The sequence below is a fragment of the Rhinichthys klamathensis genome, unplaced genomic scaffold (genome assembly GCF_029890125.1).
Source record: "Rhinichthys klamathensis goyatoka isolate OS25496 unplaced genomic scaffold, OSU_Roscu_1.1 h1tg000123l_1, whole genome shotgun sequence".
Lineage (NCBI taxonomy): Eukaryota > Metazoa > Chordata > Actinopteri > Cypriniformes > Leuciscidae > Rhinichthys > Rhinichthys klamathensis.
The window spans coordinates 3,693,586-3,719,615 of record NW_026606660.1 but is presented as its reverse complement, the minus strand read 5'-3'; the positions used below and the strand labels follow the sequence as shown (position 1 = coordinate 3,719,615).

At 38.0% G+C, this 26,030-nt stretch overlaps 1 protein-coding gene across 4 annotated transcripts in view; it reads right to left on the bottom strand.

Annotated features, from left to right (window-relative positions):
* The window catches only part of tiam2a (TIAM Rac1 associated GEF 2a), a 122,286-nt gene that overhangs the window by 92,218 nt on the left and 4,038 nt on the right, over nt 1–26,030 (bottom strand). For 3 of the 4 annotated variants that reach the window (XM_056255905.1, XM_056255908.1, XM_056255909.1), the window contains exon 1: nt 11,290–11,430. The exons of the other annotated variant lie outside the window; for it this stretch is intronic. The gene's annotated coding sequence lies outside the window, so the exon portion shown is untranslated. Of the gene's footprint in view, nt 1–11,289; nt 11,431–26,030 lie in introns of those variants that run through there. 4 annotated transcript variants of the gene reach the window in all.

Genomic DNA, 26,030 nt, shown 5'->3' with positions numbered 1-26,030 from the left:
TTTGCTTTATGAAAAAAAAAGTTATTAAAACTTACTGATATGAAAATGTTATACTTTCACATGCCTATAGGACATTCGGACTTTTCATTCAGAGATTCTTTCTGGAAAACATTCTAAAGTTACGGTAATTGTTCTGGCATTGAGGGACTTTGTTCATTCTCAATGAACAAAACCAGGGTCTGATACTGGTCTGCATTTTCCAGCATTCCAACTGAGTGATTCATTGTCTTTTTCTTTTTTTTCTTTTTGAGAGAGCAAAGGCACCCTAGAGTCTGAAAGATCACGCTTTTTACCAAGTTCAAATTATTTTCTGTGCTGTCAAATTATCCTTTTTACACATGTGATTCTTTGTGTAATTGTTTGGGGTGTTACAAAATGTAATCTTGTTTATGTGCAGAGACAACTTTAAGCTATTTGTTGGTATAAGAGTGTAACCAGTGTGACTCTGAGGCAATTTTAAACCTTTGAAAAATGTTTGTTTGAGCCTTTCGACATGTTAACTTGTAGATCAACCAATGGTTTGGAGTAGAACTATCTGTTTTTCCAAACAATGGTGGAAGGGAGTGTAGCATGGAAACACTTACAGTTGTGTTTCACATAGAAGTGGCTTAAAATGACATATATCAGTGTTGTTTACCTTCAGGATTCTGAATTTGCTGTGGGGACAATGACTATTAATAAACTGGAATCTGAGAATAACTGGAATAAACTGGAAACTGGAAGCATTGAGTTTGGGTTAATTACTGGGTCCACACGAACAAAAACAAACACAAACACACACGCACCAAGAAGCAGTAATGAGGACCGCCAGTAACGTGACCTCATAGCCCAGAGCCAAAAAGGTTAGATGTTATACTAACACACCAAGACAGACAACTGCATGGCTCATCTCTAAAGACTGCTGGATCTATTTGTAAAGAGCCGTTAGAGCTTTCTTCTTTCAGCTCGGTATTTTCATGTATCTTTAAAACATCTCCTCACAGGCTGAATCTGTCATTCAGTTCAGTACAACAGCCATAACACTTCACTAGAGGCCAGGCTAATAAAAATAAAATCAACCGTCATGATACATTTTGAATTAAAAGATTTCTCTCAAAGGATGAACATTCCTTTAACAAATGTAGTCAAATCCAGGTCCTAAAGTATGTCTGAAAATTTGCCTTTAGATGTTTATAGTGTCTTGTCTTTGTTCTTCCATCTTGTTAATGGAGATGAAATCTGAAGCAGTGGTGAACATTTTTTTTCTTCTTGATTTAGCCTGATTAATTACGGGTTGCAGTGTAAGATACCAGTAGACAGATGACAATAACACCTCTCCTCTTCCGAGTTTAGCTCCAACCCCGATAAAAACTCACCTGCCGGTATCTTTCAGGTAATCCTTGATTAGGGTTGGATCTAAACTCTGCATCGCTGCACTGGATAAATGTGGTTTATTTTTGTGGATGTTATTCTAAGACATCTTCTTCTTTTTCTGTGGTGGTCATTTAAAGCTTAATATACAGCAGTTAGGCCTGCAAGCATGTTTGACAGGTTCAAGCAGTAATTCTGAGTCAAATGAGATCAGATTTGACTATGTGAGAAATGAAACCTAAGCCAGCAGTACTGTAGATTTATTATCTTGTTTCAATCACATTGGATTGGGGTTAATACAGGAGAAACCCAATGGTTTCTTTGTGACTGAGATCATTCATGGCTTTTCACACTTGACAGTTAACCCTGGGTCATTCTAAACCCTGGGTAAATGGAATCCTGGGTTATCTTGCTTCACGTTTCACACTGGTGATCATTTTCCTGGGCTAACAATTATTCATTTAGCTCACGTTTCACACTGGGTTCACCCAATCAGAGTTGTATCTTAAATGAAAGCAAACCGGACACGTCAGTTTTTTCTGTCCGTGCATTCGGTCTTAAAGTGACAGAAGTCTAATATACCTGCTGCCGTTTGTGACATTAATGTTACTCAAACAACAAAAGACAACTTTTATATCTTTAATAAGAATCAATTTATATTTAATTCGTACAGAGAAGACGATGCACTTTTTTTTATATTTATTTAATTTCTGTAGTATTTCTTACATGTTAAATAAACCTACTGCACCTGAAAGTTTAATTTAAATATTTGTTATATTGTATTCATCCTATTATTTGAATTATTTGCATCATGGTTCTTATTTAAAAATAACTAAACTAAAACAAAAGTAACTTTTGTATATCGTTTTATATATTCATTATAGTGAAATTAAATTCATCATATTGTAAAATACGATTTTGTTCATAAAAATAACTACTAATTACTAAATAAATATTGTACCTGTCTGAAACTTGACAAAGTTTGTAATGAGCCATAGCTTACTGGTCTTTTGGGAACGGGGAGGAAGTTTTGAACTCTGAAAGCTACAGTATGTTTTCATTGTGCATCAGAATCTTTGTTGCATCCACTCATGCTAACATGCACAGCAAAGACTGAGAGGGGTAAATTCGCCAAAACAAGCACCATTTTTTATTTTATTTTTTAGTTGAGAAGACATTTAATTTACACAAAAGATATGGCTGGACTTGGGCAGCAGTACAAAATATTCTAAAATATAATATTTTATTATTAGTAATAAAGGAAAAGACACGACTATATAGAGCTAACTGCTGCCATGTTGTACAAATGAGTAGTGATTTTAACAGAATGTTTCATGCTTGATAGTATACTGTGTTACAAGGGGAATGTAATGTATTGATCTCCAGGGTATCAGCCTCAAAAACTGAGCAGTAATGAGACCAATTTCGAATGCAAACACATCCAGACTGCTCTGCGTCAGTGAGTTATAAATGACTGCGGATCAGAGCCAAACTGCAGGAGCCGGGACAGGTTTCACACCACAGAGACACAGGGAGATTGTTGTGAATGTGACAAATTTGGAACATACACAGAACAATATAACAGATATTTGTAAAAAAAAAAAAAAAAAAAGTTATTCACCAATAAGATTGCATGGGTGTTTGTTTAAATCAATTAATTAATCGTGCAGCTACATATTAGACTTTCAACACAAAAGAAAAACACATTTTCGTGCTATAAACACATATGCCCTGTTCCAAAACCTTGCTGCCTTCAAAGGAACCTCATAAGGTGTCATTCGTAGACAGCGTGACACAAACATCTCTCCACAAAGACAGCACATGGCGCTAGCACATGTTGCTGCCATAGACTGTAAAAAAAGATGGACGACGCACCTTCACTCTCTTCCATTGTAGAAAAAGTGAAGCCGCCAATGTCTCAATATGGTGCTGCTGACATCTTGCGTTGATTCGGGACCCGCTAACAGCGCAATACTACATACACTAGCATCAGGGGCGTCACTAGGATTTTCATTTTAGGGGGGCTAAGCCCCCAATATGATTTTTAAAATATATATAAAAAAGGTAACACTTTAGTTTAGGATCTAAAGATCACTATTAACCATTTTCATTACGATGCAAAGGCACGGTTTTATAATAACTGAAAATTTTGATTTCTCTGATCTACATATGTGCATTTTAAGATGTTCTGAAGGCCAAAAAACTTGGATAGTGGGCAGCTGATTATTTTTCTCTCTTCATCAGCATCACACTCTTTTTCTCTTTGTTTTTATCTTGCCCTGTCTCTTCCCCTCCTAAAGCTGAGCTTTGACTGATATAGGCTTTTCATTTTTGTCTGTCAGTGAAGAAAGTAAACAGGGTCAACTGATAGGTTGATTTTGCCTATGAATCATTTTCTCAGACGCGTTTATTTACTGAAAGCTACTAAAGGTAATTAAGTTTATTTAATGCATTCACAATATGTAGGCTACACATTTATTATTGATCTTATGCCTAATACAGGGCCGTAGACAGGGCTTTATAATCACAGAGGTCCTAAATTTGAGGTTGGTAGGGGGTGAAGCCCCCCTAAAGAGGGCCTAGCGACGCCCCTGACTAGCATACAAAATAAATAACACACACAAATACTAGATTAAAGAGATACATTTTTTCATTTAAGACTTTTATACATCTACGATGTCTACTGTTGGTAAGTTTTGTAAAAGAGCAATGGAGTGCCTTCATTTCTCATATCTTCCTCCTACAGGACAGGACATCTGATGCTGTTCTGCACAAAAACTGAGCAGACAAACAGATGCCTGAGCGCTGAGAGGTTAGCACAGGTCAAACTGTTCTTTCACAGAGAAGACAAGAAAGTGTTTGCTCCATGTACCATTTGTTCACGCTTGTAGCTGTCTTGACCAGAAGTCAACATTGATTATTGTTACAATGCTGAATTTTCTTCTTGGTTTGCTTTTTTTTTTTTTTGTTAGAATGAGAATCAAGGGAAGAAGAGCATTTAGACAACATTTTAAGATGAAGAAGCACTCTTTGGTTTTAAAGAGTCATAACAAATGTGCACACCCACAGAAACAGACACTGCTACTTTTTAAGTAATGCATTTCCCATTATGAATTATGATTATGAATTATTGATTCATTGCTCCATTGGGTCGGATTTCTTTTTCACCACAACCGAAATGCTCCAGAGTTCATTTTCGGGCTGAGGCAACCTCATACAGGCAATCTGTGACTGATTATGTTTGTGTGGATCTGAGCACAATGTATGCCCAAATGAAACTAAGGAAGAAAACATGGCAGGTTACGAAACAAATGCTCCAAACGAGCCAGTTGTGACGATGCCTAGGTGTGAATGAAGTAACGAATCCTGTGGTGAACAGTCAAAAAAGACACTACTCATTAACAAAGGGGGATGGAAATGGCTTGTTGTTAATGAAGACCACACCAACTCACGGCCACTATGGCATAAATAAATAGTAAAAAATGCAGTCATCCAGCAGATTTTTAACAGAATCACAGAATAAATTATATGATTAAGCGACTTAAATTTAGCCAAGAATATACAGTGCAGAGTTGAAAACAAGATGGCACAAACCAGTTCATAGCTATAATTAACAGCATCATTAGGAACCAGTGAATCAGTTTTAAACCAAAATAATAACAACTGAGCCCAAAGTTTCCAGACTGGCACAAGTCTCCATGCGCCATTAGACCACAGGGTTACAGCACTTTTTAAAGGACAAATAAATCTCTTTTTTCTGAAAATTACTCATTTTCCTGTCAGGAGCTACTTGGAGGTTAACCCAAAATGTGAAGAACGGAGTTTGTGAAGAAGGATAACTGGATGCCTTCTTAAACTGCTTCCAGTCAGATAACAGGTGGATTATTCATTACAATACTAGGTGTGTTTGGCTCAACACTGTTCTACTTAAAGGATATGGTGCTGGACTGGAATGAACCGAGTAACAATCCTTGAGTCCTTTGAGAAGGCAGATCTATTAGTTCCAATCCTTTGCTAGAAAGCTCTACTGAAACCAATAAGTAATACTTATAAGCGGTGAAACAAGTGCACAGATATATGGCAGAAACAAATGGTGGCATTATATGCAGTGGAACACCACAACCCCCTCACATTTTAGTCCAAAAGGGCCCATCTGGAGAGTGCAACAAAAGGCTTGTTGAGTCTGAGGCATGGTGGGATAGTGATGACCCTCAGAATCTAATCCCTCAGGGCAAATCACACACTCAAACCCAGTCCCGGCCGGGAGGAATTACAATCACCGCTACTTAAGCAGCTAGAGGAGGGGCGAATCCTCCTGAACACCCTATGGTTTACCATCTCTCTCTATAACCTGTGCATCTAAGGCTTTGTTCTCCTGGCACGTCTTAAGGCAATAGAGGCTGAGCTGACATGGATTAGGCGAAAGCTTCTCAAATGACAAGTGAATGTCGGCCTCCCATAGCTACAAACATGCTTTCACGATCACAATCACAATTGTCCCGATACCAAAATTTCAGTAGTTAGTACCAATACCAGTAAAGTTTCATAGATATTCTCGTCGGTACCAATTTCAGTACCATAGCAAACACTTTTGGAACTACTATTTTATTGAACTATTTGACGTTATAGTCCTTCTGAAGCTCAGTGGTCACCAACAAGTCCACAAGAGCTTGATCCACTGACTGCCTCTGTTCTTTTCAAACATAACAGAAGTTAAGTTGCTGAGGCCATTATTAAAGCTACCTGCCGAGAGTCACGTCTGCAATGCATCATATAAAATTGTCTGATCTTCATCGTCTGCTGTGAATCTTTTGGCACAGCATGGGTAACATGGGTTCATTCATTTAATATATGCTGTACTCGGTGCTCCTGCAAAATTGAAGTAGAATGTAATGAAATAAGAGGGGGGTGTCACAATGAAATCTCAACACAAATTGAAATGTTTGTTAATACCAGGTGGAAACAGTAATGGACTTTGATTGACCACTGTGATCAGATCACTGAAAATGCATCTAATTACCGGCGGAAAATGGTTAAATAAGGACTAACCTAGAAAGTCTTCATGCATACAGGCTCCCCTACCAAGACCAGACGTTTGCTCCATTCAAGTGAACTGTTTTGAAGGGTTTCTCAAGCCCGCAGTCAGTCAAGGCATTATAATCAGTCAATATAGTTTGATTTAGACAAAAGACAAGAAAAAGTATTTAAAGAGATGAACCTCTGGCTTGAGGCTTTACACATATCCATCACTGAGAATAATACAGGCTGTCCTAGAAATGCAGCACTTTATTTCAGAGCTTCCTGTCCCAGCTGTGTTTACTCTTATGATTAGTGTTGAAAGAAGGCTGCAGAACCAAATGTCAGCTGAATGCACATTGGACAGATCAATCACTTTCTCATTCCCTGCCTCCTTCCCTCACACATACACACACACACACATATTACAAAATCTATGACCACAGCATTTTAATATAATTACCAGGCAAACAAATTCATTTAAGACAGCTTTCATCAAAAAAAGAAAATAAAAGGTTTTTTTTTTTTTTTTTTTTAAACAATGCATCACCATACACAAAAGGGTTGTTCACATTGAAATAGTTTACACTGGGGCTGATTCGGAAATCACCCCCTAAACCGGGTGGGGAACGTTAGTCCACTGTCCTGCAGAGTTAACTCCAACCTTGAAAAAAACTCACCTGATTGTAGCCTTAGGCCCCATTTACACTGCATGGTTCAAGTGACCCAAATTTTTTCCTCTCATGTGGCACAGATCGGATATGACCCGAACGTGTAAGCAGGAAAAAAACGCATGGATTCCGATTTTCTCAGATCGGATTCAGGCCTCACTCATATGTGGTAATAAAATTGGATATGAATCGGATACGTGCATTTGCGTACGTGCCATGTAAGCAGACAAATCGGATATTCCTCAGTAAATGCGAGTCGTACGTCATTAAAAAAGTGACGTCAACTCAGGTGGACACCACAACTGAGATCACATGACTTATTATAGGCGCGATGGAGGACGAAGGATACACACAGTGGAGCAATGCGGAGGTTTCGTGTCTTTTGAGTGTTTGGGGCGAAGAGATAGTGCAGGCAAAAATGCAGGGTTGTTACAGAAATAAATCCGTGTTTGAAGACATTTCACGAGATATGGGGAGGCACGGTTTTAAGCGCTCGTGGTTGTGGAAAAGTGTTTTGCTTTCCACAATATTTTTAAAAGTCATTAAGCTTTTTATCTTACGGTGGTAAGATAAAAAGCTTAATGACTTTTAAAAATATTGTGGAAAGCAAAACACTGGATAATTTTATTCGCATCTGCATCCATTGTATTTCGTGCTGTTTTACTTCCTTTTCCGGGTCAGAGCGTCTACATTTGGTAGTTTCAGCAGTGTATAGTGTAAATGCAAAAATCGGATACGCGTCACTTTTAAAAGATGATGTAAGCGGGTCGTCAAAAAAATCGGATATAGTCAGAAAATCGGATTTGGGCATCAAGACCTGCAGTGTAAATGCAGCCTTAGTGATCCTGAAGACATTGATTAGCTTGTTCAGGTGTGTTTGATCTAAACTCTGCAGAAGAGTGGCCCTCCAGGACCAACGTTCTCCACCCCTGCCCTAAACCCTCATTCAGTATTCCCTACGTTAGTCCACTAGTACTGTTCACTTGAAGTAGTGAATGAAAAGGAGTGAACAAATTCGGACAGCCGTTGAGCATACATCGGTTATACACTCATTATTGCAGTGCAATGTGGGATTGAATGGGTGCACTCAGTAACGTCCACTATGGTCACCACCACAAATGGCTGTCCCTTCAAATAACGCCCTATTTGAGGGTATAGGGGGACGATTTCGGATTTCTAAACCCTGGGTAAACGGAATCCTGGGTTATCTTAATTCACATTACTGATTGTGTTACTGTGTAAAGAACATGACTATGAGGCACACGATTGGCTGTCTGTTACTAAGCATCTAGCCATAACATTGTATCTCTGCCAAGTTTCTAGAGAGACAAACATATTTAAATGCGCTATTGAATCAGAAACTGCAGTGATTAACAGTGATAATCAATAGACGAGGACAACATTTTTTATAGGCTAATTCAACAGTTTTTTGCTATAGTACTGAAATTGGTACCGAGAGCCACGAAATTGTACTGTGTTAATTGTACCGTGACGACCCTAACTACTTCAAATAGAGTTCCTTTCCTTATTGTTTAACATTAAAGGGATAGTTCACCCAAAAATTGTTTACCATTATGTTGTTTCCAAACGGTTTTACTTTGTTTCTTCTTTGAAAAAAAAAGAAAAAAAGAAGAAGATATTAAGAGAAATGTTTAGTGTTTGTTTGCACAAACAATGGAGGTCAATTGGCACCAAAACTGTTTGGTTACCAACATTCTTCAAAATATCTTTTCCTTTCTGTTCTCCTGAAGAAAGATGGCTATGCAGGTTTGGAACAACATTTTTTGGTGAACTATCCCTTTAACACAGCTACTTCTACACACCTCACAATACCAACTGGTGTCCAGTGACATTAGTACCCTCTAATAACTCATTAAAGGCCAATTCACACTGCACCGACAGAAATTGTTTTATAAATCATGCTGACAAACCCCTGAGATGTAACATGAAAGAAATGTATTTAGTTTGAAAAGCCGTATAAATATTCCAAAAACTTCAAGATGATTATTCAAGATGATGTCAGTGGGACAGTCTGAAGCAAAAAAGAAAAGAAAATGCGTTTCTTGTCAAACAAACATGACTGTGATTTGGCAGTCTGTCCTTGGACAGCCTGGAAAGATGGTTAGGAGAAAACCGTTGACTGGACTCTAGACAGTGGCTCACTGGCTCCAGGACACATTCAACACCCGTCTTACCTCACCTGCTTTTTATAGCCAGCTCTAAACACATTGGCCACGTGCACAGAGGCTGCCCTTGTGCAAATACTTCTGAGCCAAAAATAATCTCCAGAAGACAGAAACACATCATCAAAATGACCAAGATTACCCGCTAATGACTCAAAACATAAGAGACCCAGTTTCACAGAATGACAAAAGCCTCCTCATTTTAACAGGCTTGTTAACAGGACTTAGAGATAGTAAACATTAAAAGCATTCAAAAAGAAATTCATAATGACTGTCCCGCAGAATCTACACACACCCACTGTACAATAGAGATTTTACAGCACACACCACCTTATATGGGGAAAATGTGTAAAGGGTGGACATGATATATGGTTTTCCAAAGAGCGGTTTGCTTCACAGAATTAGGGCCAGGAACTTTGAGGGCGAGTTGTAAAAATAGGTTTGAAATGTTCCTTAGAGCAGTGTTTTAAAACGGCAGCTCAAGATATGTAACATTGAAGACTTCTAAACTCCACAATTTAAATAGGTATTGCATAGTCCAAATATCACACGAGAACTGTAACAACACAAGAAATAGGAGATCTTTCATCAATTTAGTTCAGTGAGGTCCTAAATCCCATATTAGACCACAGTAACCGCTAACACACTATTGAGGTTGTAAACTATTATTTTACATTCTCTAATTCATCACCACACCCTTCCACTAGACTAGATCTTCCCATTCCACCAAAGGTGAACTTTAATCATGCTAGCATGCAAGACTGACTGTCCGCCTATCCTGCAATAAAAAAAGTCACATTACTCACGTGGTAAAACAAGAAAGACTAGTAAATAAACTAACAAATAAGGTATGTGTACTGCAACCTTTATGTTACCTAAAGAGAACATGATCAGCACACATTTGCCATCCAGTTATTTCACAGCCAAATACAAATTGTCGTTTGAATATTAAAGTTTGCTTATCATTTGCCTCAGAACAGAAGTAGGTCACTACATCATTTAGTACTGCCATTTCTCCGTTTATCACTTTATTTGCACATGCAATAGGCATAACACATAATATACTATAACTATTCTCCATGTCATCATTATTTCCTTAAACAAGATTAATCCAGTGTTTTCTTCCACAGAGCAGTGAAGACACAAATAAGGGTTACTGGCTGGTTTTAATAATTTTCAACAACCAACCTATCAGAAAATATTAGACAACATGGTAACACTTTACAATTAGGTTTATTAGTTAACATTAGTTAACAACCTTAATTACTTTAATGAACTAAGAATGAACAATACTTCTTCAGCATTAATTAATCTTAGTTAATATTAATTTCAGCATTTACTAATACATTATTAAAATCAAAGGTTGTATTTGTTAACATTAGTTAATGCACTGTGAACTAACACGGACAAACAATGAACAACTGTATTTTTATAAACTAATATTAACAAATATTAATAAATAGCCTACTGAAACAAATGTATTGCTCATTGTTAGTTATTAATGCATTAACTAATGTTAACTAGTAATGAACCTTATTGTAAAGGGTTACCAACAACATAATATATAAACATTAAATCAACTGACACATACATTTTCATTCTCTGGAAGTGACATTTTGCTGAGCAAATACAAAATCTTACTTTTACGGACATCTTTAAGTTTTTTGCTTTTTAGATTATATTGCTGGTGATTGTCTCTTTACTTTTTTTTTTAAATAGAACAAATGATCTTATATAACGGCAAAAAGCGTTTTATTCCGTTTGTTGCAAGCTGACAAAAATAATTTGAGCTGTTTAAAATGTAGAAGAACCGTTTCTGTGTTCACTTAAAAGTGCTCATTTTAGACAATACAAATAAAACATTTAGCACTTCATGTTAACATTTAAACCATATAATTATGTAATGAAAAGGAAATGAAAGAAAAGAAAATCTAGTTTAACGTTAGTTTCTCAAGATAAACAAAATACCCGCTCGAGATAAGCCACATGAAAAACAATAACCACTAGAAATTAGATTTGATAAAATAGCTTACTGCAAACAGACACAGATAACTTTTAGGCCTACTTACCATATAAAACACAGCGACTGGATGGGTTTAGAACATATGCGCTTCTATGTGCTATTTTTGAGAGCAACAACTCAAGTTTTAATCCAGTTCTCCTCTGTAAAGATTGAGCACGCAAACTCCAGCTCCTCAACTCTCACTACGCCTCGTGAACAGATGTCACGCCCCTAAACTTGACAGACAGCACAGTCTACCAATCAGATTGAAGCTGTCGCAAACCTAACTAGATTCTCTACTGAAAAGATCCAATCACAATTCAGGAGGCGTGGAGTTCACGATGTTTATCCGAGTAACGCGTGTTTGGTTACTGGGTTACATTATCAAGGTGATTTAAATGGCTGTTTGTGACAGGTAGCTACTGACTCCTGTATTAAACTGACTCTTTGTTTTAAATTTTTAGGTTTGAGGCTGTGCAGTTTTATTATATTTTTGAGAGAAGGTTTTGAGGTTACCCAGTGGTGTAAGGCCTATTTCAAAATCCTCCTTCAGTTATTGCACATGAAACATAAATTATGTTTGCTCCCATATATCTCACTGTTGATTCACTCACATGGTAACCGCTTCAGTTTATCACCACAGAGTGGTTTATGAGAAAATTCCTTGTCATTTATGCACTGTACAATGTAAGTTGCAGATTTAAAAAATATTTTGCTTTGCCAGTACATGTAAAACTGAATAAAGTTGCCATTTTATCAATTGTTTCTGCAATAAACAGTAGAAGGACAATCACATAGTAATAATAAACAACCTCTTATATAGGCCTACCCGTCTGGGAGTGCAGGTCAGGATTGCATCCAATAAATGGTTATGAAATCCTTGTTTTCCATCCACAATTTCTCTAGATAGCGCTATTTATTCTGGGTCAGATGCCCATCACATGCATGTGTACATTTTTTATTAGATCAGAACTCATGCTGAAACAAAAGGTCTATGTCTGAGCTACAGTTATCTTCAAGAAAGTGCAGAAAGCTTGCAGTTGAAAGATGTTGCTGTTTCAAGACGGTTTGACAGATGTCTGCACTTTCTTTACACAAATATATAGTTAGCCTATTTCAATGCACTCAAAGAATGAAAGCAAAAGTGTTTATAAGGTGTTTTAGTCATACTGTGTTCAACTTGTGTTGCTTTGTGCACAAGAGAATCTGATACAAAATAGTACACGCATGTGAATTGACATGATAAATAGAGCTCAGGTTTTCTCAGTGCTGGCGCTCAGAAAACCTCAAACCACGTTCTAATCCAAACAACATCTGAACAGCCACAAAAGTAGAGGTCATAAATTATGTAAAAAACATTTCAGAATACTGCTCAAATTTAATCAGCATGTTAAAACTGCATCTTCATTTCAGACTTAATCAAAGCTACATAATAAAAAAATAAAAATGTACCCAAATGTGAGGGAGTAGTATTAAAATGATCCTTTATTCTTAGTTGGGAAGTTTGGTGTCTTTAATGAGGATTTTATGAGCAGCACCGGTTCACTTGTTTTAAGTATTGCACTAATTGCTAACATAAACACTTGGGTCTGTGGCTATGATTGGAATAGCATCACTAATGTTGCAGTATATATATATAGTGCACATAGTATGCAAACTTTGCGAGTGCATGCAATACCCTCGTGACATATCAACAACCTGAGCCAAAACGAGCAGTATGATAAAGCTTATATGGACATCCCACCATGTAATGCACTTCATTTGACCATTTCCAGAACAACATGAGAGTGAGTAAATAACAGAATTTTCATTGTTGGGTGAATTATCCTTTTAAGACATTTAAATACAAAACTGGATTAAAACACAAGGGGTAAAACACACCAAGAGAGTCCGCACACTCTACCAAAGAAGAAGTCCTCAAATGCGAGACAAAAACAAGATTTAAAAAAATGGCAAACGTTTTGGTCACATGTGACCTTTGTCAATGCCAAGCTTACAATGCTTAGTGCGGGAGCCATCTTAATTTAAGGAGCCACATGGTTACATAGATCACATGACCTACCAAACCAGACTATAACAAATAATCCAAACAAAATATTGTACAGAAGGCTACCTGAAAAAAAAGACATCAAGTGAGAGAAGGAAAAAAAAGTGTAAACATACTAAATCACAAAGTTTATCAATAAATATAAACCCATAAAAATATGTATACAAAAGTTATATCTCACAATATATAAATGTTATAATCATCATGATATAAATAGTTTAAATCAAATTAGAGAACAATAACTGCATTAAGGATTAACAAGAAGATATAATTCATAAGAAACATGACAATCGAAGTTCTTCATTCAATCCCTTTGGATATACACAATCCATATAATAAATCCACTTAACTTCATATTGTAACAGTTTTTTGTTAGAATCACCAGCTCTTCTTAAACTAGCCAGTCTCTGAATGTCCATGTGGTCTTTAATATATTGGTAAGACTAACTGCCAATTAAAAGACCCGCATTAATGAGCAGGAGTTCTAGAAGGACAGACACTCGTTCTCCTGTGGCCAGACATTATGCGGATGCTGACCGACATGTGGCATTCAGAGACTGACTAGTTTAAGAAGAGCTGGTGATTCTAACAAAAAAAAAAAAAAAAGTGTATATCCAAAAGGGATTGAATGAAGAACTTCGATTGTCATGTTTCTTATGAATTATATCTTCTTGTTAATCCTAAATACAGTTATTTTTCTCTAAAACTATCTATTTATATTGTGAGATAACTTTTGTATACATATTTTTATGGGTTTATATTTATTGATAAACTTTTTGATTTAGTATGTTGACACTTTTTCCCTTCTCTCACTTTTTTTTCCAGGTAGCATGCTGTACAATATTTTGTTTGGATTATGTGTTATAGTCTGGCTTGGTTGATCATGTGATCTGTGTAACCATGTGATTCCTTAAATTAAGATGGCTCCAGCACTAAGCATACCGGCGTGACTCCGATCTTCAACCACATGGAACTCGATAATATTCTTTATGTTCTGATCCAATCTGACTTCTGACCTGTAATGCTGCCTGAATCATAATCATACACTGTTCGTTCGTTGGCCAGAGGAGAACTGGCCCCCGACTGAGCCTGGTTTCTCCCAAGGTTTTTTCTCCATTCTGCCAGTGATGGAGTTTTGGTTCCTTGCCACTGTCGCCTTTGGCTTTTGGCTTGCTTAGTTGGGGACATTTAATTATTCAACAATAATATTGATCTGCCTGCATTGACACCATTATATGAGAACTGAGCTGGACGATGACATCACGGTTTTCTCCAGAGTGGCTATATATATATATAAATTAACTAAATTAACTTTTTTACAACAAAAATGAACCATCACTGAACTTACTTAAAGACGCTATTTTCTTCTAGATCTGCTGTACAGCAGAAACAAACTTTGTTGCATTATTTATAACTGTAAAGCTGCTTAAAACTATCTGTATTGTAAAAAGCGCTATATAAATAAAGGTTGACTTGTTCGACTTCATGCAGCTCTGCGCAGACTGATCGGTGGCTGACTTGAAGTAGTGCAAACTGGTTAAAAATCGTGTCCGACTTGAGACAGCGGCGACGCCACGTGACTGTGACGTATGCCATCAAAGTACCGCGAGAGCAGGTCAGCCGGAGGACTCGGCCAGCGCAGTTTCTCCAGAGCGACTCACAAGCTCTGATGACGACACAGCTGTCTCACGAATGGCCGGATCCACCGCGTTTCGTGTTTATTCTCACACCTTCAGTTCCACTAATGCTCACAAATCTGTTTTTTATAACAGTAAAATCTCTTTTCATGTAGTCGCGGTGTTATATTGTGTCATGTTTATCCAAATAAAATTGATAGAAAACGTAGACCCCATTTCATTGATAGTATAGGCTTATGTTGACCTTTATTCTTGAACAAACAGATGCTGTATTAAGCAGTACATAAAGTATTGAATGGAACTGTCTCTGAAACATGTGTATTTGGCAAATATTGCATTTATTTCACTTCAGCTGTGGTAAAGTATGCAAACACAGCGCCAGCGTCACTACGGGAAGCAGAAAGTGTCCGACTTCACGTCTCCGGTTTCAGCTCCTCCCGCCTGCATCGGTTACATCCAGCCGCAGCCGATGTCCAACACACCTATTGTAAGCTTGTCATTGACAAAGGTCACATGTGACCGAAATGTTTGCTCTTTTTATCAGTAAAATATTGTTTTTATCTTTCATTTGATGACTTCTTTGGTAGTGTGTGGACTCTCCTGATGTGTTTTACTATTTGGATTGTTTTGTCTATGCACCTCATTTGGACTAGTTTGATGGCGCTGTGAGTTCCTGAGTATTCTTCTATATCAAAGGGGTCACAGATTTTGTGGAGGACTAGTTCTGTGCCATCAGTTCCCCTAGAATAAGGACATGCTAAATATATGTTTTTGGAGTGGGCTCGTCGACAACCACCTCCTGCAGTCCATGCCTATCGGGAACTCCAGTTGCTCTCTTCTCCAGTACATCGAGTATGCTTTGTGGCTGGCTGGTTCCCCCTTAATATGGAGGAGGTCTATGAGGACGTCTACTCCACCACCATCATCATGCCCATTCCCCTCATGCCATGTCAAATCCTCCAGAAAACACCCCAAGCCTAGAGGTAACGTCAGCCTCCACAACATACCCTGAGTCTGAGCGAGAGCCCGCCAACAACCCCAAGCCGAAGCCCACCATCGACCCTGAGCTGGAACGAGAGCCTGCAGAATAGTCCATCTCAGAGCAAGAGATTGCCCACGAGTCCCTCACGGAGCCAGAGCCTGCTGCCATGTCCGTCCCAGAACTGGTAGGAGAGGAATTGCTTATAGACTTGTGGACTACAGAACTAGTCCCCACACTAGTACCCACCCTTTCTGCCTTTCTGGTCGACTGGCTCCGCCCATTTCCCTGGCTCTGCCTCTTGTCAGCCCTCCAGCTCCATCATTAGGGGCTTTCGGACCGGAGGAACCTTATCATAGTTCTTAGAACTATTGGCGGAAGTATGATTTTGGGATAGATTTTGGGATGTTCGCACCGCAGGAACTAGGAACGATTTTAGTTATAGGAACTCCTTTTGGAGGAACTAATTTAGCTAACTCTATGAACATGGAAAACAGTGATAGATGGGCCTCTTAAGCTTTACGCTATAAGGAGAAAATCCAACGCAACTTTGAGGGGACAAAGCAAAACATAATTATGTATTTCTTCTCAGCTAGCAACACTGGACATCAACCACACAGCATACGCTAATACCTTTTGATTACTGTCTACTTTCTATATACAAGTATAACAGTTCTATCTAATAACGTATTAGACAGGGCTGTTAGACAGTGCTTACATTCTCCATGTTCATTAGTTTACGATCTGTGATCTCAGGCTCTGGCGTTCTCAGCGCCGTCAAAATAAAAGTCACAACAACAAGCACGGCTTATGTCACTTCAGAGATCCTACTGGTGGTGCGAATGCAACCAGGAAAACGTTCCTAAGGGAACCATTAGTTCTCGGAGAACCACCCTGGTGGCTAATTCCTAGAACTACCCGGTGCGAAAGCCCCTATTATGATCACGGTCTCTGGGCCACCCACAACCACCATGGTCAGCAGAATACAGGCCTCAGAGTGTGGATACTTTGGCTCTGCCCTGGATTTCACCTCAGCCCTTCAACTCATCGGCTCCACCATGTCCTGTCATCCCTCCGGCTCCACCGGGGTCCCTCATCTTACCATCTCTGCCCTGGTTCCTCCTCCCTCTGGCTCTGCTGTGGACTTCTGGGTCTGCAGCTGCACCTATTCCCTCCACTCCTTCGGCTCCACTGTTGTCTTCACTCCCACCGGCTCTGCCTCACTTTTTCTAAGCCTCCAGCTTCCCTTGGGATCCTCCGGCTCCACCTTGGCCCTCCAGCCCAGTGCCGTCATCCTGGTTCTTCAGGCCTCTGGTTCCTCATTGGTCTCCAGCTTCGCTGGCTCCGTCCTGGTCTACAATTCCTAAGGCTCTGCTGTGGCTCATCATCCCTTCAGCTGTCAGAGTATCCCATTTTGCCGATTCCACTGAGGCTTCCTCTGCTCAACCCTGCTAGTCAGTCAAGTCAGTCAAGTCACCTTCATTTATATAGCGCTTTTACCAATACAGATTGTTTCAAAGCAGCTTTACAGCGATGATGGGAAATGAATGGAACAGAGATTGTTTTGGCTTTACAGCAGCTCTAGAATAAAGTTATTGTCCAGCTAAAGTAAGCTTGTGATTGATTCACTTCTGTTGTAAAAAATCATTAGTTATTAACTTAGGGGCCGCTAACACGACACGAATGCGTTCTGGCCGTTCACCTGCACGACGACGTTGCTTGGCGGCTCGAGAACACAAACTTAGAAATAGTCAGTAACCCAGTTAACCTGGACGTCCTAATTGTAACAAGGCACTTATAAACCATTTAAATGAAATGTGCCTAAAGGTTAAGTTGTAAGGTTAGGTAGTATACAGTAAACAGTAAGACATCCACAACTAATATTTAATTTCTTCTCTGGGTGAACTATTCATAGATAAACAAAATCAAGAGTATGTACAATTCTTTCTTCTTTTAAATCAGTTTTTAAGATTAGGTTAATGATAAATGGAATATGTCCCTTTTGAAATAAAAGCAACTGCAGTCATTTGTATTATTATTAATCCAAATATGGCTTTCATGCTTCACACATTTAGTTGTTAATTCTATTACAATGTGACTGAAATCTTACAGTTGTCAATAGAGTACATCAAACAATATGTCTGTTCTTTGCAGATTAATTAAGGGATATTTCTTGACTGTGTTCCAACCCTCGAAAATGTGACTCCCACTGCTTTCGCAAGGAAAAGCAATTTCTCATGTGCTGAAGAGTAAACAGAGTCTGGAGATACGGTCTTTGGAATGACAGAAACACGATCTATTCCTTCCACGATCAGAGTCAGTATGGCAAATGTTCATGTAAACGAACTGTTATATGTGATGAAGGAGGGTTTCTCATTTTCGCTGCTGTCCTCTAAGTGTGTGTGTAGGACCGAAAGGTGGAAGACTAGATTATGTATGCATGAGCTGATGGGACATTCTCCCTTTGTCTTCCCCCGATCAATAAAATAGCCAGCATAGAGACCTGGTCATCATATACCTATGAAGTGTGTGCAGGGTCTTTGTGTGTGTAAAGATGTGTTACGCCCCCTGATGTCAGTCATTCTCATTCAATTCTCACGTTCAGATTGGTGTGAGCTGGTTCATTGCTCATGCAGAGTGTTTATGCAAGAAGGATTCCCAAAGGAGAGAGAGAGAGAGAGAGAGAGAGAGAGAGAGAGAGAGAGAGAGAGAGAGAGAGAGAGAGAGAGAGAGAGAGAGAGAGAGAGAGAGAAAAAGAGAGAGAAAAAGAGAGAGAAAGAGAGAGAGAGATATGGAAGAAAGATCTGAATAATCACAGTTTAGATTTCATGAAACGCAAAAATATATTTTATGAGCAGGCAAAAAGAGAGGAGGGCTGGATTAGTTGATACCAAAAATCAAATTGTAGATGCATATACTGTTGTACCAGCAAAAATATTAAACGCACTTGGCTGAATTGATAATTCTTATGGCTGAATTGATATTCCTTATGGCAGTAACCCTAAAATTTTGATACAAATATTTCTAAAGGCCTTTAAATGATCAACATGATCAAAACTAAAAAACCTGTTGTACACAATCTTCTACATGCATTCTGTCATCTCATTGATAGTTAATACTTTTTTTTAGCAAGTGCTTTTAACATAATTCTAAAACTGTCCACTGTTTGCTATGAAATCTTGAATTTTATAAAGTAAACACAAGAATAAATGTAAAATTGTTTGTAATGATTTAAGATGGACACTTGATTTACTTCACTTTTTATTAAAATCATGGTAAAATATGTGTCTCAAATATGATCCATCAGGCTTTTGAGGAACGTTTATTTGTACATTTCTCAATAATTGCATTATTTGCTTCCCTCAATAGAAACTACTGAGATTTGATCATAAAACAAAGCATTTAAATTGGAAGATTGAAAGTGACTGGTATTTATATGCATTTCATGAAATTAGTCTAATGTACTGTTCTAAAGATCACATTGATGTACATTATAAGCTATCAGAATTCCATCTTACATTCCGGCCATATAAATATCAGCAACTGCAATATTCCTGCTCAATTTGGGCCTCTGAATAAAAAGAAGATTGTTTTCCCTCTCAAGTATGAGCTCGATATTTTCCTATATCATAATACAGTATATGATCCTCAAATCAGTATATGATCCAAAATTTTATTTAAAATAAAATAAAAAATACACACACACACACACACACACACATATATATATATACACTCACCGGCCACTTTATTAGGTACACCTGTCCAACTGCTCGTTAACACTTAATTTCTAAGCAGCCAATCACATGGCGGCAACTCAGTGCATTTAGGCATGTAGACATGGTCAAGACAATCTCCTGCAGTTCAAACCGAGCATCAGTATGGGGAAGAAAGGTGATTTGAGTGACTTTGAACGTGGCATGATTGTTGGTGCCAGAAGGGCTGGTCTGAGTATTTCAGAAACTGCTAATCTACTGGGATTTTCACGCACAACCATCTCTAGGGTTTACAGAGAATGGTCCGAAAAAGAAAAAACATCCAGTGAGCGGCAGTTCTGTGGGCGGAAATGCCTTGTTGATGCCAGAGGTCAGAGGAGAATGGCCAGACTGGTTCGAGCTGATAGAAGGGCAACAGTGACTGAAATAACCACTCGTTACAACCGAGGTATGCAGCAAAGCATTTGTGAAGCCACAACACGCACAACCTTGAGGCGGATGGGCTACAACAGCAGAAGACTCCACCGGGTACCACTCATCTCCACTACAAATAGGAAAAAGAGGATACAATTTGCAAGAGCTCACCAAAATTGAACAGTTGAAGACTGGAAAAATGTTGCCTGGTCTGATGAGTCTCGATTTCTGTTGAGACATTCAGATGTTAGAGTCAGAATTTGGCGTAAACAGAATGAGAACATGGAACCATCATGCCTTGTTACCACTGTGCAGGCTGGTGGTGGTGGTGTAATGGTGTGGGGGATGTTTTCCTGGCACACTTTAGGCCCCTTAGTGCCAATTGGGCATCGTTTAAATGCCACGGCCTACCTGAGCATTGTTTCTGACCATGTCCATCCCTTTATGGCCACCATGTACCCATCCTCTGATGGCTACTTCCACCATGTCACAAAGCTCTAATCATTTCAAATTGGTTTCTTGAACATGACAATGAGTTCACTGTACTAAAATGGCCTCCACAGTCACCAGATCTCAACCCAATAGAGCATCTTTGGGATGTGGTGGAACGGGAGATTCGCATCATGGATGTGCAGCCGACAAATCTGCGGCAACTGTGTGATGCCATCATGTCAATATGGACCAAACTCCCTGAGGAATGCTTCCAGCACCTTGTTGAATCTATGCCACGAAGAATTGAGGCAGTTCTGAAGGCAAAAGGGGGTCCAACCCGTTACTAGCATGGGGTACCTAATAAAGTGGCCGGTGAGTGTATATATATAATTTTTTTTAAAGATTTTTTTCTAAAGGTTAACTAAACCATTCCATTAAAAAAAATACTTATTTCATGTGTCAGGCTTTACACAGTTAAAATGGCTTGATGTAAAAACGTACCCTTAAATGCTTGAAGTTAGTTTTGTATCATATGAATTTCAATTTCAACTCTGCTGGAGGAGCACCCTGGGATACACCTCATGAAGCTTAAACTCTTTTGTGGGACTTTTTTCTGATTATTAAGGCCCAAAATTACTGAATTTGCTGCATCTTTTCTAAAACAATTTTTGCTGATAATTGTTTTTTGTGTTATTATCGGGCATCATGGGGTGCAAAATATTTTCCTGCATACATTATAATTTATATGATATGCATTGTACTTAATATTATATTTAAATTCTTAAACCACTATAAATGTCCCTTTTATCTTGCACATTTAACACAAATATTAACATCTTTTCCATAGCTGAATCTCTGTTGCATGGTTTGGAAGTGAACAGGGTGGGAAAGATAATATACAAGTGCAGGTCATGAATGAACAATTCAGAGAAATCACATGGAAATATTAGATATCACCTTCCCCGTCTGTCTCATATAGGAACTTTCCTTTTGTTTCCTAAGCTCCAACATGAAATAGGCCTAATCCAGCTTGCTTTAAAAAGGAAGAAAACACTTCTCATTAAATGTGATCTTTCTAACTGTAGTTAAATGAAAGAGAGTGCATGGTTCATTTGTATTAAGCTTCTACTTCACACTACAAACTTTTCACACAAAACTGCATTTATCCTGAGTTCTGAACAGGCCAAAGGTCATATGCCAGGTCACAGATTTCCCTACAAAGATCCGGTCCCGGACCAGAAGGAGATCAAACAGGAAAAGGGTTCATTTTCTTATTTCACGCTTTGATGAATCCATAGTTAAACGAGGATGAAACTCAAAGCTCATTCTCTAATCCGAGCGCTTGTTTGGCTCAGTGAGGGAGGGCACAGGGGAGCACAGATGCTTGCCGTCATTAATAAGCATGATCATGAATAATTAATCTCCATAAGTGAGTGAATACTGATGGACCAGATTGGAGTAACCACATGGGAGGCTACTCTTATACTGAGAGATTTAAAGTCACGAGAATCTCGCCGTCCAAATGTTGGACTTTACTTGTTGATGCTCACTCTAAAATCACGTGTTGAGTAAGACTAAATTGGAGTAAATTAAGTTAATCTACAGGTTACTTCTCATTGGACAATTTCTGTTTTCACTTACTTTGTTATTTTTTGTAAAATGTAGTTCCATGTGTTTAATGTGAAATAAATATTGTGTAACATGTTCATCACATTCTGCAATTGTGTGTATATGTTATGTATAATTTATGTCATTAAATTACATTATGTATGCAAAAGTGCTTCATTTTTACAAATTCACTGGTAAAACTTTACAATAAGGTTCATTAGTTAACATTAGCTGATGTATTAACTAACAATGACCAATACATTTGTAACTGTATTTATTAATCTTTGTTAATGTTAGTTAATAAAAATACAGCTGTTCATTGTTTGTTCATGTTAGTTCACAGTGATACAACCTTTGATATGAATAACGTATTAGTAAATGTTGAATAAATCCTGAAATATTGTTCATTCTTAGTTCATGTTAACTAATGAACCTTATTGTAAAGTGTGACCAATTCAACCACCACATGCCAAACAAGTTTGGGGCAATTTTGGTTCAGAAAGGAAATCAACGAAGCCCAAGGGCTGAAATCATGTACATCTGTTTTAAACAAACAGAGGTTCTCTAGAGGAAACAATCAGACTTCTGTCCCAGAGCACAAAACCAGGTGTCAAAGCCCGAGGCGCTGCATTCGTCAGGCTGATGGACTGGACCAGTTGGTGTCCTATAAAACCACCCAACGGGTGTGTGTCATGGAAACTTTCCATCGTGGTCTTCAAATCATGGAAAGTCACTGAATAGAAGCCAAATCTAGTTCATTTATTTCTACAAGATGGGAACGCTTTTTGAGTCCACCGAGACGTGGTTGATGGCATGATTAGACGAGTTTCTGTGTGTATTTTGTAATGTAGGGTTTAATGGTTGAGTGTGTGAAGGCCAGTGGACTGTCCTAAGAAAACCTGCAAGATCTCTGAAGAAGCTCGAGGAGTCAGTCTGACCTCTACTGGTTATGCTCCGCATCTGCTACAAAACATCACAAAAAGGCCTTGATATGGTGAAACGTTAATTCATCTAGACTGTAATCGATTTTGTTACTCTGAGGAGTGATTGAGCTCAGATAATAACTGAGGTTATTTTTGTTTTAGTGAAACATATACAGACATTAAATCCAGATAATCACCAAACGTATTGATTTTGGACCACCAACAACAGTCTCTAGTTGTGAGCGATAGCAAGGTTTGAAGTCGCTGTCAATGACGCCTCAATGACGCTTCTCTCAGCATGGAACTGAACTGGAACACTTTATAAAGCTCCATTAGTTAACATGAACTTACAATGAAAAATACTTCTAAAGCATTTATTAATCTTAATTCATGCACTGATAACCATGATTCTGTGGGGAAGTAAATACAAACAATAATGTAATATGTAATTTCTACCTAAATAATTTAGTTCAGGCAAGAATTTTAAAAATATATAATACTCTACAATAATAGGGTCTAACAAATATGTTGCAATCTAAAACTTGCAAAAGAAAGAATTAAGTAAAAAAAAGATTTTTTTCCAGTGGCAATTTCAATGTTTACTAACACATTAAAATAAAAACGTGTTAATATCATTCAATGGACCTTAGCTAACATGAACTTACAATGAACAAATGTATTTGTCATTGTTAATGTTAGTCAATACATTAACTAATGTATACTAATGGAACATTATTTTTAAAGCTCGAAGATTTGAACGTTTGAAACTGAAGAATTTTGGACATAAGTATTAGTATTGTAACTTGCAGTGTAATATAAATATAGTATTGTTGTAAATTACAACTGTAATCTAAAATTAAAAATGTAATATTTGATATCATTATTGTTATTATTATTATTGTTTTAACTAATTATAAAAAATAAGATAATACATGCAGCCCTATATACAATAAAAAAAAAAAAACGGTACTGAACAAAGATTCAATATTTCATCCGTTTACCTGCATGTCATGTGACCGTTAACCAACATCAGAAAACCACGAACATGCAAATTTGTTGTTGAATTATTGAAATATTAGTAAAGTGATACCAGTTTCACTAACAGTTTATTTCCTGAAAAAAAGCACTATTCAAAAGTGTTGACTACTTAAACCTTGCCTATAAATGGCTCAGAACTGTCAAACACACATATTACAGGTAAACTTTATTCGAAACAACTCAAACTAAACGTATTGTCATCTTCACAAACAGCAGTAAATGCGACGCGATACTGAGAACGCTATCAAATTTTTTTTTTTTTTTTTTTGACAATGGAGACAGTATTTGAGAAAAGGCGTCTTCGCTATTGGACAAAACAAAAAGTTGGCATAAAGAGGAAGTTGCAAACAACCTAACTACTGTTTTGACATCACTGAGTGAAACGTCTCATTGAGCAAGAAACAAAAACAATGTAGTGAGAGACTTGATTTTGTCCTTAGGTTGGGTTAGGAAAAGTGAGTTGCATGTCTGAATGTGACTGGCTCGACTCCATCCATACGTCAGCAGAGAGCAAGTTGACATTTGGACTAAATATTACAAGGTCAAAATAATTATAAAGAAATTGCATGGATGAATCATTCATAAGACCAGAAACATGCATCAAGCATTAATAGGATCAGTTGAATTCATGCTGATATTTGATAGTTTTTGTTCATAGGCAATGTCAAACAAATCCTATACTGCAATATTTAACAAATATTCAACCATGTACAGTAATACAAGAAATTATACAAAGTTTCTATAAAGAATGTGAAATATTGTTTAAAGGAAATTGAATGTCTTCTACATGACAGGCAACGTTACTGGAAGGTTCACTCTTTTCATTGAGATTCTGTAAGAGCATAATCTATAAGAAAGGTTTGACGCACTAGCATATGAAAGCACTGTAAACTACCCAGAGCATTGGTCCTCAGAGAACAGTGTGAGCGGAGGATCCTGCGGAGAGCTAAACCGGAGCGTCACACGTTCAGTCCTCAAAACCAAACGCTTCTAACTGATCAGTGTATGTAGGGATCACTAAAGGCTGGCTAAACGCAGGGATAGACAACTCCAGTCCTGTAGAGTTTAACCCCAACCCTGATCAAACACACACGAACAGGCTAATTCAGGATTACTAAGGCTGTGTTTGAATTCATTCACTATTCCCTGCATTAGTCCACAGTGAACTCGGACACTGAGTGCACCGGAAGGGTTCCTGCTTATGCGTAGTTTGTACTTAGTACTAGAGCTGCCAGTTTGCTAAATAGCATTGAAAATGTTTATCTTGAACTCTGTCTGAAACTATAGGTGTGTTCCACTCGACCGTACGAGGACTGTGAAGTGGACTTCCAATCCGAAGGGAGCGGACATGTTCAGTTGGAAGGGCCCTGCGAACAGCATTAGGAATGAGGGAACGTCAATGCATCACTTCACAGGAAGTGGAGAGGGAATATCACACAGCTGTCATTGCGCATCACGTCTGAACTAACAAACTAGAATATTTATGAATGGTTATGGCGTTTAATTTTACGTTTGCATTCTATTGTGTGAATAGTTATGTAAGCAAAGTAAAAGAGTTGAGAAGCAGCTGAGGCTCTGTCATTTTTTTATTTCAAATCTATTAATAGTCAATTTATAGCTGTAGTAGTATATGTAGTATATGTACATTATATGATACTGATACATTTTAAAGTAAAATAAATTACAATATTTATATCATAATCTGCGCATCGTTGCAGGGCCAAATGAGTGATTATTGTCAGCGAAGTCCACTTCAACAGATGCCCTGTGCTCAGGGAGCAGTGCACACTGCGTAGGGACCCTGTCGAATGGAACGCAGCTTATGTATAAACCTAAAATTAATCAATTAAAACATATATAATATTACACTGTAGCCACATTGGACCAGCGATTTGGAAAATGGATGGATGATTCAGCTGTGGGCGCCATCTTCTGGCGAGATGCGGGAATTCATTCGCTGTGACCGTCAGAGTGCATTATGGGTATTTTGTAGATGTTGAGCTTACATCGGTTG